Raw genomic sequence first — 14,575 nt, 5'->3', positions numbered from 1 at the left:
CTGCAGAGCCGCCCAGCAGTGATAGCCATCGGCAGGCTGCACTGGCTCCGCCTGCACCAACATAATGATTGCATCACTGCTTAGGCTCCACCCCCCCTTCATGAAGAGGCTGATGGGTCCGAATCAAATGCCTCCGGAGTCCGGACAGACGAACCAGCAATGAGGTAAGGGTCAGCCCCAACGTCACCCCCATTACCCGCACATAGCCATCCGAAACCCTCCCAACCCCAACAGTGATGGTAAATAAAGTTAGAGCCAGCTGCCATGTGCGGGGGTGCCCCAGCAAGTGGTGCCCACCACTGGTCAATTATATATAGTTATTTAATTCACTTTACGGTTCTCCATCTTTGTACTCCCACAGAATATCCCTTGCTACCACCCAATATCTTCTCTAAACATAATATGCATTATAGGCCAAAAACATATTTGTAATAATTCACTCCTGTCCTAATATCTTGGTCCGGTCTGTGATTTACCTGGGGTTACAAAGATTTAGCAACTCTCCCTTGCATGCCTTTGGAATGGTCACAAAGCCACTCCGCGTCAATCTAACTTGGCTCAGTTTACCTTGCAATGCAAACAGTGGTCATGTGAGCAGCCGTACATCATGGTGTCACATTGCGAAGGATTTAACTTTATACAATACAAGATGTTTCCAGGGAGTCACAAATTTTATAAAGCTCATACAACAGCCCCGAATTTCCTGAAATAATTCTGAATTTCTGGGCTAAAGACTTGAAATGGGTGTGGTTTAATTCCCCCATACAGCAGGAATCTGAAAACCACAACTGAACAATTGGAAGATTTGTTGCTCAATTTTAGGAGTTCCCATTCTAGCAATCTGCCAATCTTGAAAGGCCCCATCATTTTACTAGTACCGGTCTGCAAATCTGCTGATCATCTCCATACACTAGCAATCTACAGCCCCAATCCATCTGTGAAATCCAACATGTTGAACAACCTGATTAAACAATTGCAATAACTTTTTGGATGAAATATGCGATCTGTGAAGCCTCATACATTGCACATATTTTTATACACAATCATCTGTAAATTGCAGAATTGCCACAACCGATTGCTGATGTATGGGAGCCTTCAGGTTGGTCTGGTGCAGTTTGTCACGGATGTGGTCTAATGTTTTTGAAGTTTCTAACCAGGAATGTTGGCACCAAAAGTTTTTCTTTTAAAATATAATAATTTAGTTAATTAACGATTTAATTAGTCATGGCACATTTGCTCACATGTTAGTAAACTGAAGTCTCTGGTTTTATTTTATTTTTTTTTCCCTGCACAATTCCGTGTACTGCATAAATTCTGTGAAAGTTTAAAATAACCCACTGAACACACAAGTTAGTTTTCTCGGGGCCTAGAACTTTCAGAGATTTCACAAATGTCAGAATTCTTTTTTGCATTTAGAAAGAAGCCTACTTGAACATCCTTTGTTCTTATACAGAAAATAGAACCAGCTGTGGGTAACTATGGTGCTACAATGATCAGGAGGCTTTGAAGTCTTTGCATAAAGAATACATTTTAAGCATAAAACCACTGTCAAGATGAAATTGTTTGTTTTGGTACACAATGACCTTTATTTTTCCTTTATAAACACAGAGATATTCAGTTTTGTACTTAAGAGTCAGAATGACAATATACATCAAAAACTGCACTAAAGAACATGAAATAACACTGCATGCTTAAAGCAGACGCATGATAATATTCAACTAGACATGTTTATCTTGGGGAAATCCAGACAGCCGAAAGTATCTGTTAGAATTTTATTATATTCTCCCAGAGTCATCGTCAGCCAGTTTGCAGAGTTGCTTCTGAAAAACTGCTACTGTATAATTAACACTTATTAATTATATTCAATAAAGGAAAACTAATCCTCAAAGGTGAAACAGCTGCAAACTGTATTCAAATGAATGAAGCTTTAAATTGTTCCAAAGCAGATCTCAAACGGATTCTAAAGTTTGAAAATCCACAATTAATTCTCAAACTTTAGACATTAAATGAAATATACTAAATGGCTACAGTGTAATTAATGTCCTTAAATTTTTTTCATGCCAATGGCTAATTCAAAAACTGACCAAGGGCATTTACAGTACTATAAAATGTAGCAGTTTAAAGTCAAACAGACAGAAAACAATACATTACAGTTCATTTTCAACAAACAACTGGTTTGGGTCGTAAGCTTCAAAACTCAAACTTTGATTTTGAAATTGAAACTCGAGTTAGGACCTCTGCAGTTACCAAAATACCACGGTCATCAAACAAAACAAAAAAAACTGTTTGATATTTCAAGGTTGAACAAATATATTAGGTTATCGGACGCCGGTGGTTCGATCAAAAATCTATAGATTGTAAGCTTGCGAGCAGGGCCCTTTTACGGAATACAGAATGTTCCGCTATATAAATAACTGTTAATAAAAGTACTGCTAATAATATCAAAGTGCTGTAGAAACAATCAACTTTACCCTGACCTTGAAGGTTACAGTAACTTTGACCAAAACTTAGAAATTCAGGTAAGTGAAAATTAAATGCAAATTATTTCTTACCTGCACCACCGAATCCCTCAACACCTTCTGTGGTTATGGCAGCTTTCAATTCTAGACGCTCTGTCAGGTCTCACTTGAGAGAACTGAGCAGTGCTGAAGGCTACAGTATGTGTGAGTGGCAGGTCCCCACGAAGACAGTAGATGGTTGAAATCCCAAGGGTGGGACCTTCACCAAAGTACTATCAGTGGGAAGAGAGGAGATTAGTTAAACTTCTGAAATAATGTGAAAATGTCAAACCCCATAATACATTCTTAGAATATTTAATAGGTTAAATAAGTAACACTCATAGGGGGGGGGTATCAAAATAGCCGCGAACGGCAAAAATTGTTTTTTTTTTTCACAAATTATCCCCATTTTTCGTAATTTTTTTTTTCTCCCTATCCTATTATTTCGTCTGAAATCATAGGATATTTTGGTCTGAAGACACAGAGGTCTGGGAACTAATCATGGCTCCTATGTGTTTTTGCCTTTGCGGCGGTGAAAAAACAGCACTTTTTGTGGATATTTTCTCGGGACACATCAGGTCCCGAAAAAAACCTGCGATAAATGCCGGCATGGGGCGGCACTACGGGGCAAATTGGATTGCCCTGAGGGGACCTATTAGTGCCAGAACATTGTTTGGGGCTAATTGTATACCACCATATATGTACAGTGCACACTAGAAATTGTATAATACTGGTAGACTAAAACAGTATTATACGGTATTGTATTAGAAATAATAATAATAATAATAATAATAATAATAATAATAATAAGTCACCCTAAAATTAAACAGAAACACAACACACACAAAAAAATCAATGTATAATCAATTTTTAAAAAGTGATACACCTATTTACCTGTCGTAATGACCCCTCTTCAAAATGGGTAAAACTATTTTTTTTAATAAATCAAAGCAAAAAAATAAATAAAAAAATAAACACTCAAAAACTACAGTATGACAATGTAAATGCTCCCTAGATGTCCAACGATATCAGTCTGTATTCTATAATTACAGTATTGTTAAGACCTAGAAATTATATATTTTTTCACTCTTATTCTTTATTCAAATCGTGATGCATTGTGATTCCCCATATCCAAGTTCTGATTTTTTCCCACACACTTCTTATGGGCCGATGACACAATCTGTGGGACCAGCACGCTGCACAAGACAGTGATTTAGAAGAAAGAAGGGTGCTTCAAAGTTAAACCACAGGGGTTCGTTTAGCGTTTCGTATGAAATTGGTAAAGTTATATTTAATAATACATAATTGACTAGGTACAGTACTTGTCATCTAAATGGTACAGAAGTCATCAATGACCAAAATGACAGATTTCACAAACTTGAAAGCTACCATTTCTAAAGTTCTAATTTCTGCCAAGTTCATTTTTAGGGAGAGTGTTCCATGATGCGTCCTGCTGTACTTTCTCATTTACAGCAGTGGTATTCAATGGCATCATCTGTGACTGGTTTGGAATTTTCATGTGGAATTATTACAAAAATGTAATAGCCACTATAACAAAGATTTAGCACCAGTGGCAAATTTTGCCTTGGAGCTGCAGGGTTGCAGCCCCCCAAATAAAACCCACCACCACAGTGTAGTCAGTGCAGTCCGTGACTGGCAGTGACTTCCTGTTGAAAGTGCCACCTGCCAGTCACATACACAACAGGCATTCTCAGAGGGAAATGTCTCCTCCCCCTGGGACTACCAGTATGGGCTGCTATTAGCAGAGAGTGGCTTCCAGGAGGAAACCATTACTCTGCCTTTCCGCCAGCCCTAACCAGCTCCTAGGGGCTGCAGACGATGCAGCCCTTTGGAAGCCGGTGACATGCACATGTACCGGGACCTGACCAGGAGGAGCCGGTGACTCAGTGAGTGATGGATTTTTTTTCTTATGCACCCTCATTTTCGGCGGCAGCCCCTCTCATCTAAGATGGTAGGAGCCACCGCTCGTTAGCACTTTGCAGATGCAGCTTCCATCCCAATACTGTACGTCAGTTGGGATGACGATGTATTGCCTGAGTATTGTATTTTTTTTTGTACCAGTCAATGCCTTGAAGAAAAAAAAACACTTTGGTTTCGGTATCAAAGCAATTCATTGTTATTACAGAAGCAATGGATATGGATTTATTAAAGTACAGGATGATATAGAATGGGTGGGTGGGAGATATGTACAATGTGAGAAAATATACAAATTCAGTGGACTGTAAGTCATTATAAGGATAACTAAATAGGATGTACAGTACCAAGTGTGCACAAAATCAGGAATGGGGGATGTGGGCTTGTAAGCAAAGTGTTTCTTTTTTTTAAAAAACAGCTGAAATTCAGGCAATTTCCAATGGCAGAACTACCTCGCCCATCTCTAACAATGATAGTACTAGTGAGCGACTAATTAATGATTGACTGTGGGAAGAGACCAGTTCTGATAACCATGAATAGGAAATCTTCACTTTAGAAAAGTTATTACAATTTTCAATACTTATTATTACCAGCCACCATGTAGCAAGTTGTTGCCCTGACCTACAGCCAGAAGCAACCGGGTGTTGTATCGCAGTGCAGATGGTGCAACTCTGGCCAGTTACGTGCCATAGAGCTGCTTAGGATACCGGTATCTGCAGAACTATAAAATGCTCTTCCTTAACCATCCAATAGCTGCAGCGTGATACAGCGCCTGGCTACAGATCCTGGGGAAATAACCCTTTTATTTGTGGGGGAAACAGGTAAAACTTAGGTAGAGACAAACTCTATAAGCAAAACAGATGACGAATGACCTCTTCCCAAACATGTACGAAATCTGGGCTGAAAGTTTTACCTGTCAAATTTGTGAATTGAAGTCATGAACACCGCTGAAGGCAACATCAATTCCCCAGTAATTAAGAGCTAATTAAATGAAATAATTCAGTTTTGAGTGATATAGTAGAGCATTTACCTTCCATCACAAACATAAGCACGGCATGGAGTGTCTGTGGAGAGCTCGCCTGCAATCTGCTTCAGCAAACAAGGTACAAAGCCTGGGGCAAATTCTACTATAAGCAAAGAACGTAACTCGATGGCAGTATGCCAGACTGATATTTGGGGAGAAAGGAGATGGAACTTAATGTAACTTTGACTTAAATATAATTTATATCATTAGTACTGTAGTGCATCCTCTGTAACAGAGTAGTCAGAAGTTCTGAAACCCATGTCACAAAACTACAGGTTACACAAATCTGTGTCTTCACGTAGTTAAAAATTCCTAAGCAGCTCTGTTCGAGAAACTGGTTACTAGAATTACAAAAAAAAAAAAATTATGTCAAACTAGTTAGAAAGTTCATCAAATTGTACTGGTTAGATGGCCAGAAACATTCTTTGTACAACTGCTAATTGACCCCAGTTCCAATTTGTGGTTCTAAAATTTGTAGTTAGCAGTTCACAGTGCATTTTTGAGGTCTGTCATTCGCGGTTCGCCATTTAAATTACGTTTAGAGGTGTTTTTTTTAAGTATTTTTATTTTCAAACAATCTGCACAGTAATAAGATATTTAAATAATTAAAAAATATTTGAACATTTGTTTGAAGTCCTCTGTTCACCAATAAAAAATTTAAATGCATACATTTTATGCTTGAATGCACTGAAGCCGGTAAGAATCCACTCTAACATGGTGAAATCAATTCAAACATTGTTGTATCAACATGGGCAGAGGCCAAACAGTCTGCCTATTTTTTTGTGTATTTTTGCATGGATTCGTCCTTGGCCATTTTATTTGTTATTATCTTAATTGCTCCAAGAATGCAAGCAGAGGATTTATTTGATAAATAATGAAAAATATTACTAATGTTTTACTAGTCCTTTAACTCCCTGTCAACTTGTTCAGTGGAGTTGTGAAAAAAACAAAAAAACAATGCTGAACTAACTTGAAGCAAACACAGGTTTCAATAGTGTCACACAGAGTTCCTACACTTCGTGCACAAATGTATTTAGAAAATCGAGCTTAATTAGAATCACCACACAATTGTGACTGAATCCAAGACTTTATTCCCAAATATGAATGACGTTGTGGTTTATTCTGGTTGAGTCAAACAATTTTTTAATTATAAATATCTCAAACAAAAAAAACAAAAACATTTTTTAGATTCAATTAAAAATTTCCAGCTGCACACACCTAAAGTCAGATAACAAAATACAAATAATTGTATAGTCAACGTATTGTAAAAGTAATTTAGGTAAAATTTGTTTATTTGTTAACTTATCCAATAAAAAAATAGCTTGTTGGCTGCCTGAGGTCATGTATATACTGCTCCATTCCTGCCTGGACTTGAATCACTATACTGTAGTTCCACCCAAACTGTTTTTCATATGTACTGTATAACAAATATAGTGATGGTCTGTAATTTAGCCAAAAGTAAGCTTATGTTTAAAGCTTTTGCAGTATATAATATTTAAAAAAAACTGATCACTAACCTACAAACCAAACAACAAAACATAAATTCTGTGAGACCTGAACACAACAATAGTTTAACAAATTAAAATGCAACCAAAATAAAAAGAGTAAAATCAATTCAAGATACTCTTATGATGGATCCAAGAACATGCGGGAGCAACAGATCAAACAAAAGGCAATCTCAGAGAACTTGTTAAACCCCTGTGCAATGCGCGGTCATGCAGAGATGCGCAGAGCTAGAGAACACAATACCTCGAGTTCCATATTTGCTCCACTATTCCAGGTTGTATTTGGTAAATCAAATTTTTGCAGAATTCAGAGTCTATGAGATTTAAACTGTCAATTGTTGTTGTTGGTGAGGTTTGGGGTGAAAGTCGTTGGACAAAATTCCATCCACAAAAAATTAATACAGTATTTCAGAGAATGCTGCAAAGAACAGTCTTTCAAATGATGCTTATTTCTACTTATAACCTTGATTAAGTCAAGTGTAAGACTTTAGTTATTGAGAAGCAAAAAGAAACAAGCATATTTTTTGTTTTTTCAATCATCGGCGCGCTCATGCAGGATCACTCTGTGTGTGTGTGATGCTCAGCCCCTGTATAGGGGATGTAGTCATTGCGGCCCGCCAATCACAAACCCGACAGCGAAATGCTGGCTTGGGATTTATGATAGGTGTCGAAATCCCGACGCCGGACTGCTGAGTACGCCTTCCCGAACGAAGGTATCTCCTGCTTACTGGTGGAATGGCCCGCTGTCCCCATACACTAGTATGGGGACAGAATTCATCAAGCTCCAAATATATAAAATTTTTGGAGCTTGAGTGCGAGAGCGTTCGCCATCTTCAGATTGCTCCCGGACACGGATGGGAAGGAGTCCTGGGTTGCGAAGAGGGATCCTATCGGATCTTTCCGGCCCTGTCCGGCTCCTTCCACCGGACGACGGGGCTCTTGTGTGCATGCGTGACCTTTAGGTCGCGCTTGCACACTCCCGTCACTGCTCCGAAAGGAGCAGTGAAAAGATTCACTGCTCCAAAAAGGAGCAGTGAAGCCGCTCGCGGGACAGCTGATTTTCGGTTCTGCTGTCGCAGCGCCGAAGCAATGATGAATTGCTCCAGAATCCGCAGTGAGTTAGAATGTTAATTATCGGGGTCCACGATTATTAACATCATGAATACGCCCCTAAAAGAGAAAACAAAATAAATACTAATAGAGTCATAAACAGTCATTTTATATCTAAATATGAGTCAAGAATGTTACCCACAGGGGGATAGATCCCTTTACTTACTAATATCTATTTCTGCTGCACGCAGGAAAGCGCAGCACAGATGTATTACATGTAATAGTTTCTCTCCTGCACATTCCGTGCAGACACATTTTATTTCTGTCTGGTAATAAACGCCAGCTTTACACACATTCATCTTTAGCACAATAAAGGTCAACTAGGAACTGAAAAAATATGTTTGCATCAGACACTTCTCTATTTGTTCAAAAGCGTCTAATTGTTCCCCCCTCATGAATAACAGCCCAGATGAGCCCATTTGTTATTGGTTTTGTGGATCAGGCTGGAAACGCGCACGTGCAGAGAGTGAAAATGGCCTTTCTAGATGAGCAAAATCTTGTAAGAGTTGAGGTTTGAAGTTCCGGTCATTACAAGATTTATTATTTATTTATTATTATTTATTCCTGTAGATCTGATAATATTGCTCAGCGCTGTAAAAAAAATGGGTTGAGTACGGCATCCTGACACTCAGAATCCCGGTGGTCGTAATGCCGGCAGTGGAATCCAGAGGGTAAACATGCAAGAGATTTTCGCTAAGTATTCCATGGCTAATCCCAACCTTAACACTAACCCACTTCTCCCACAGCCTAACCCTAACCCCCCCACAACCCCCGCACAGCCTAACCCTAAACATGCACTTAAGTACCATAACCCCCCGGAGTCTAATCCTGACCCTCCCCTCCCAAAACCTATCCCTAACCACCCACCACCGGAGCCTAACCCTAAACATCTCCTTCGGCACCCTAACCCTCCCCCTAATACTTACCTTTGAAGTTGTTGCTATTTTGACCCTCTGGGATCCTGCAGTCGGTATAGTGAGCATCAGGATTCTGACTGTCAGGATGCTGACTACATCCCAAAAAATAAGTAATCATTCACAACAGTCTTAGGGCCTGATTCAGAGGCGCACGCTATTTGCGTGCGCTCGCTCTGAACCAGGGCGTACCTTTTTTTTTTCCCGGCCTCCAGGCTGCTCGCACAGCTTGCGGCGAGACCCTGCAGGATGGTCTCGGCTCCCACAAGCCCGAGTGGACTTCCTGCTCGCTGGGGCAATGCGCTCGCAAGTGGGTCTGAATCAGGCCCTTAGCCCCATTGGAGCTCACGCTCTAAATTCCCTAATTCATACACACTAGGGTTCATCACTGTCACAAGCCAATTAAAATATCAGTATTTTTGGGTGTCGATGGAAAGAAACCGTAGCTCCTGGAGGAAGCCCATGCCATCACAGGAAGAGCATACAGTGCAGCGGCCGACCACGGGTGCTTAATTATTGTAGCCAGCTGCTTTTGGCCAGATTTGTCCATGGTAACAGACAAGCGACACTTGCTCTAATCGCATTCAGATTCAACGCAGGAGGTACCAGACACATATCCAGCAAGTCAGTGCAGAGTTCTTTAGCATCCATTGGATATGGGGGCAGAAGACCCACCAGAGAGCCTCTGCTAACACTACAACACCGGTCACAGCACCTCACTTGGGCTTGTGACATCGCTAATTGGACCCGGGAGGTCTGGCAACATGTGGAGTGATCAGATAAGTCATGGTTCCAGTTGTTTCAGGCTGATGGTAGGATTTGGGTGTGGTGCAGACCCCATGAGGCCATGGACTCAACAAGGCACCGTGCAGGCTGGTGGTGGTTCCATAATGGTGTGGGGTGTGTTCAAGTGAGTTGGGTCCACTGGTCCTCCTGAATACTTCATTGACCGGTAACTGCTATGTTGCATTGCTTGATGACCATTTGCAGCCCTTCATGGGCTCCATGTACCCTCACAATGATGGAATATTCCAGCAGGATAATGCACCATGTTATCTGTCCCAAGTTGTACGGAATTGGTTTGAGGAGCATTCTGGAGAGTCCACCAGACATGAACCTAAATGAGCATTTATGGGACATGGTGGAAAAGTCCATTTACATCCAAGATCCTGCACTTACAAATGTCAGGGAACCTTGGGAAACTATACAGACAGCATGGGTCACCATCTCTCCAGAAGTCTTCCGTCCATTTGTGGATTCAATGTCACGTCGAGTTGCTGCACTTCGCTGGGCTAGAGGAGGTTTTACACAATACTAAGCATCTATCCCATGATTTTTGGCACTTCAGTATACTGTAGATCCTTACCCTCCACTGATGGATAGAACACCACCTTCTCCAATATAATTTGTTTCATTTGGCAGATGTTGAAATGTGTAGTTCATTGAAAGTACAAAAGCATAGTGTCAGGTGTAAACTTAGGGCCTGATTCACTACGGAACGCTATTCTGCTTATACGCACACAACGCAGTTTCTAATATCAGCGGTGATATGTAAATATTTGCATTTGCATTGCGTTCGCAGCCTGACATAAAGGACGCCCACTTCCCCTTACTCACATCCGTATAATTTGGCCAACATAGCAAAATAATCTGTAACTTCGAGTAACATCGGACCCATTACGCACAGGTAAGGCAGGTCAGACCTCACTTAGGAATTGCAATTTCTCCATCTGTGTATGCCCGAGCGGCTGTGCGATTCTGTACGATGTAAGCGACATAGGACGCATCCCCTGTTGCCTCCCAGCCACCATCCAGAAACACCCCTTACATTACAGCTACCATTTAGCGAAACAAATCGGGACGCGCACGCCGTGCGACTCAGACGCACGGGCAGGTGAAAAACAAAGCTTCACCGCCTCCAACATCGCCACTGCATCCAACTCAGAATAATGGGTCTATGTACTAAGGCTTGGAGAGAGATAAAGATATAAAGTACCAACCAATCAGCTCCGAACTGTCACTTTTCAAATACAGCCTGTAAAGTGGCAGATAGGAGCTGATTGGTTGGTACTTTATCTCCCTCCACTTTCTCTCTCTCCCAGGCTTAGTACACAGACCCGTTTGGCTCTATATGTTTCTCCATGTGTTTAGCTGATAAGCTGTTAAGCATAACCTATTGTATATGTGTAGAGCAGATCTACTTTTACCCCTGTTATTCACTTGCTTCCCATGAAATTTTATTTTCAGCTTTCTAAGGTCCAAAGTCAAAAAGTATTTTTCAGTGATAATTCAGAAACTGTTGGAGCATAAACAAAGCACGGTGCCAAATCCAGCTAAACCACAAGACATAATCTCCAAATGCAGCAATGTCTTAAAACCTCGCTCTTTTCTTTTCATGCTGATAACCAGACACTTCCAATCCTTGGAGAACAACCTATTTCTGCTATGTTTGACCACTGTAACCTCTGATCATTGTCTGGTCAGGAAAGTCAATATTCCAGCAGATTTCCCAGAGCGACAGAATTTCCTTAATTAAAGTAGCTCTAAAAAGCTTTTGAAAGTCTGGAATGTTATCTTATGCACTTCTTGGGGCTATTGTTCTAGAGTTACAATTCCAGAATATATATATGGAGTTGAAATTGTTAGCAGCGTAATCCGTGACAACGTTCTGGGCCTAGGACCTATAAGCAGAGTGCCGGCAGCAGATGATGATCTATTAATGTGAAGTGTAGCGGGCCGTGCTGGGTACAGTAGTCCTCCAGACAGATTGATGAACCAGAATGCACTTTGGCCAAGGCACAGGTGATGTTGGATATGTAACGCAGTTATTGGTGCTGATGGCAGATGGCTACAGAGGCGTCATCGGGTCTGGTGACACTCGATGCACACTTCATATCAGAGGTATGCGCAGCCAAAAAGGGGGCTTGGCCTAACACAAAGAGGGCGTGGCCTCGCAATAAATCCTGAGAGCATCACTCTGGGCTGCCCCCGGAGGCCAGTGTCTGCACTGTCGGCTCCTCCTCTATGACAGGGTTCTAATGCTGCAGGACAATGTCAGACTGCAACACCCGCATCCTGTCACTGAGGAGGAGCCGGCGTTTTGGTGTTACCGCCTCCGAGGGTGATACCCGGGTATGGCCGACACCCCCATAGCAACACCACTGGACAGCTAACACCATGGTACAGCTTAACCAGTTCTTAGATTTATTGAATCAGGTAGAACACATGACAGACGGATATCACAGGTGTAACAGCGGTATGCAGATATATAAATAAGAGCAGACTGGAGCTTGAGGTGTTGCTGGGCATTGTGGTACACCGGGCATGATAATGGTAAATGCACCGACGTATGGTAGCACAGTAGCTGTATTTAAAAAAAAAAAACAAGCCGGTAACACTAATATAAAGGTTTGCTGTTCCCCACAAACAGAAAAAGCCCAAATACGGTATTTCACATTTAAATTGAACATGCTAGAGGGGGAACAGGCTTTAACATGGTCAACCCTGTTTGTCACTCTTTTAAGAAAAGTCTTTAATGGTTCTAAAAGTCACAAAATTCTGAGGCTTTTTCTGAGTTTTAGAGAATATACATCGAACGCATTCCTGGATTGAAACACGTCTTCTTCTAAACAATCGCAGAGCTGCTGCTTTTTACAAGATAAGCACCCTTATATGCTGAAATACTTTGTGCTGCTGTGGATGAAGAATTAATCGAATGGGTGCACTCACCAAAGTCAATCACAAGAAAAAAATAATGCACCTGCCTACGTGAACAAGGTATTTTGCTTCCTAAAATCTCCAGCTCGTCTCTGTACAGAAAACTAAATTGGGAAGTCGGGGCGGCAGGGGCAGGGGGAGGGTCCCATTAGGTTCTGTAATTGCTGGAAGGTAAAGTGCACTTTAATTAGATTAGTTCACTAAAAATGTTTGGTAATGACTATTGAATGCTGGGAAGAAGAATGTTCCACCTGCAATTATCCAATCTGACAGACTAACAAATGAAGGATTAAATCCCCTCACATCCGCCAGACATTACGCCTTCTCCTTGTGCCCGCTGATCTAATATTTAAAATGCCTCTCACATACCCTGACATGATTAGCATGCCTATTGATTGGCACAAGCTGATCTGTTTTCTTGACGGATGCCAGTATGATCTTCACTCACAGGCTGGTATTGATCTCCGAGACAAATATCATCCGTTAGTGGTTTCATTAGACAGGCTTTCTTGTTAATTACTTACTGCTCAAACCTTTTGGTGTTTCATTAAGGTGAACGAATTGAAGGAATTAAACAAACAATCCCGGCTGCTTCACTGATATGACTTCGCCTGTCCCGTCCTTCTGTTCTTTTTGATAAAGCATTTATTTCTCAGCTCTGTGAGAGCGTTATTTTGATGGCTTAAGCAGCAGTCAGACGTGAGTGATGGCTGAGCGTGTTGTAGGCTGTGCTGCTCTCTGCCGAGAGGTCTCTTGGTTTCTTTACCTGTAGAATATATTGATCTTGTAACCTGGTGACTGGAGCAAGTCAAATACTGGATCCTGAGCGACCTTGAGCCAGAAATGTAGATTGTCCCTATCAGGTACAGATATGTCCAGCTGCATCCTTGTCCGTAGCTCAGCGACGGACTCCCGCAATCGGAGACGTGCATTTGTGTCTCCATAGCACTGAATGGAGATGCACACCCACTATAGGGGACATGCCATGGCGTGCTGTGGTGCGTAGAGCGATGCATGCGGACATTTTTGGCGCGATCAGCCACAATGAACTTGGGCGCAAGTTGTGACACAGTCAGGGTAGGGGTCCCTCTCCTGGGGTAGATGGACTCCCTCTTTACACACACAGCAGCCGTAGAAACAGGATATAAGTCAGGGGTTCTCGTGCAAACTGGTCGGCGCCAATCTTTATTGTGCAAAATGAATGTAAACATAAACATAAGTCCTATCCCGGCTGGGCACTAGCTACACAGCAGATTCCCTCTCTATAATAATGGTAGGGCCTATTGCCCTCACCATCAACAAAACACGTGCACAGAACTTACAAGGAAAGTAACCAAGTGTGTCTGAACAGGCTAGTCTGCCTGCTCTCCCAGGTGTGAGACACTCAGCCACAAACAAACCCAGCTTATATTAGCCATTACCAGCTGCAAGCCCTAATGAGCCTGTTACCAGGCTGAAAGGCCCAAAACCTGGAGTGGCCTGTGGATGGAGCCCTCCCTCTCCTCACATCCACACCCCCAGGACCCAAACCGGCTTTTCTTTAAAGCCGACAATTCTAGTCTGTTTTTCCCAAACAGACTTCTCCTGGGGGTTTCAGAACACATATGACAGGAACCTAGGACATACATATAAGCCATTCCACACTTCTCCAGTGCTTCTATCACAATGTATTTACGTATCTTATTCAGCAACAAATCTACAATGCATGGGTTTCATAGGAGTGTGGTATGTTTTGCTTACATCCATCATACGGTCGACATGAGAATGCTTGGCATGTCAACATTGACCATGATGACATTCATCATGTCAACATTAGTAGGATGCTGACAAAGTATTACTGGTGGTCTAGTGCTGACCTGGTTCAGTGTGTGC

The 14,575-nt window shown here is 41.7% G+C and overlaps 1 protein-coding gene across 9 annotated transcripts in view; it reads right to left on the bottom strand.

Annotated features, from left to right (window-relative positions):
• The window catches only part of LOC148510717 (protocadherin-11 X-linked-like), a 1,446,380-nt gene that overhangs the window by 558,255 nt on the left and 873,550 nt on the right, over positions 1-14,575 (bottom strand). The gene's annotated exons all lie outside the window — the stretch shown is intronic.

Source organism: Taudactylus pleione, unplaced genomic scaffold (assembly GCF_031769625.1).
Source record: "Taudactylus pleione unplaced genomic scaffold, aTauple2 ptg000312l, whole genome shotgun sequence".
In the NCBI taxonomy this organism is placed as follows: domain Eukaryota; kingdom Metazoa; phylum Chordata; class Amphibia; order Anura; family Myobatrachidae; genus Taudactylus; species Taudactylus pleione.
Note: the sequence above shows the minus strand (reverse complement) of the source record. Positions and strands in the feature narration are given on the sequence as shown.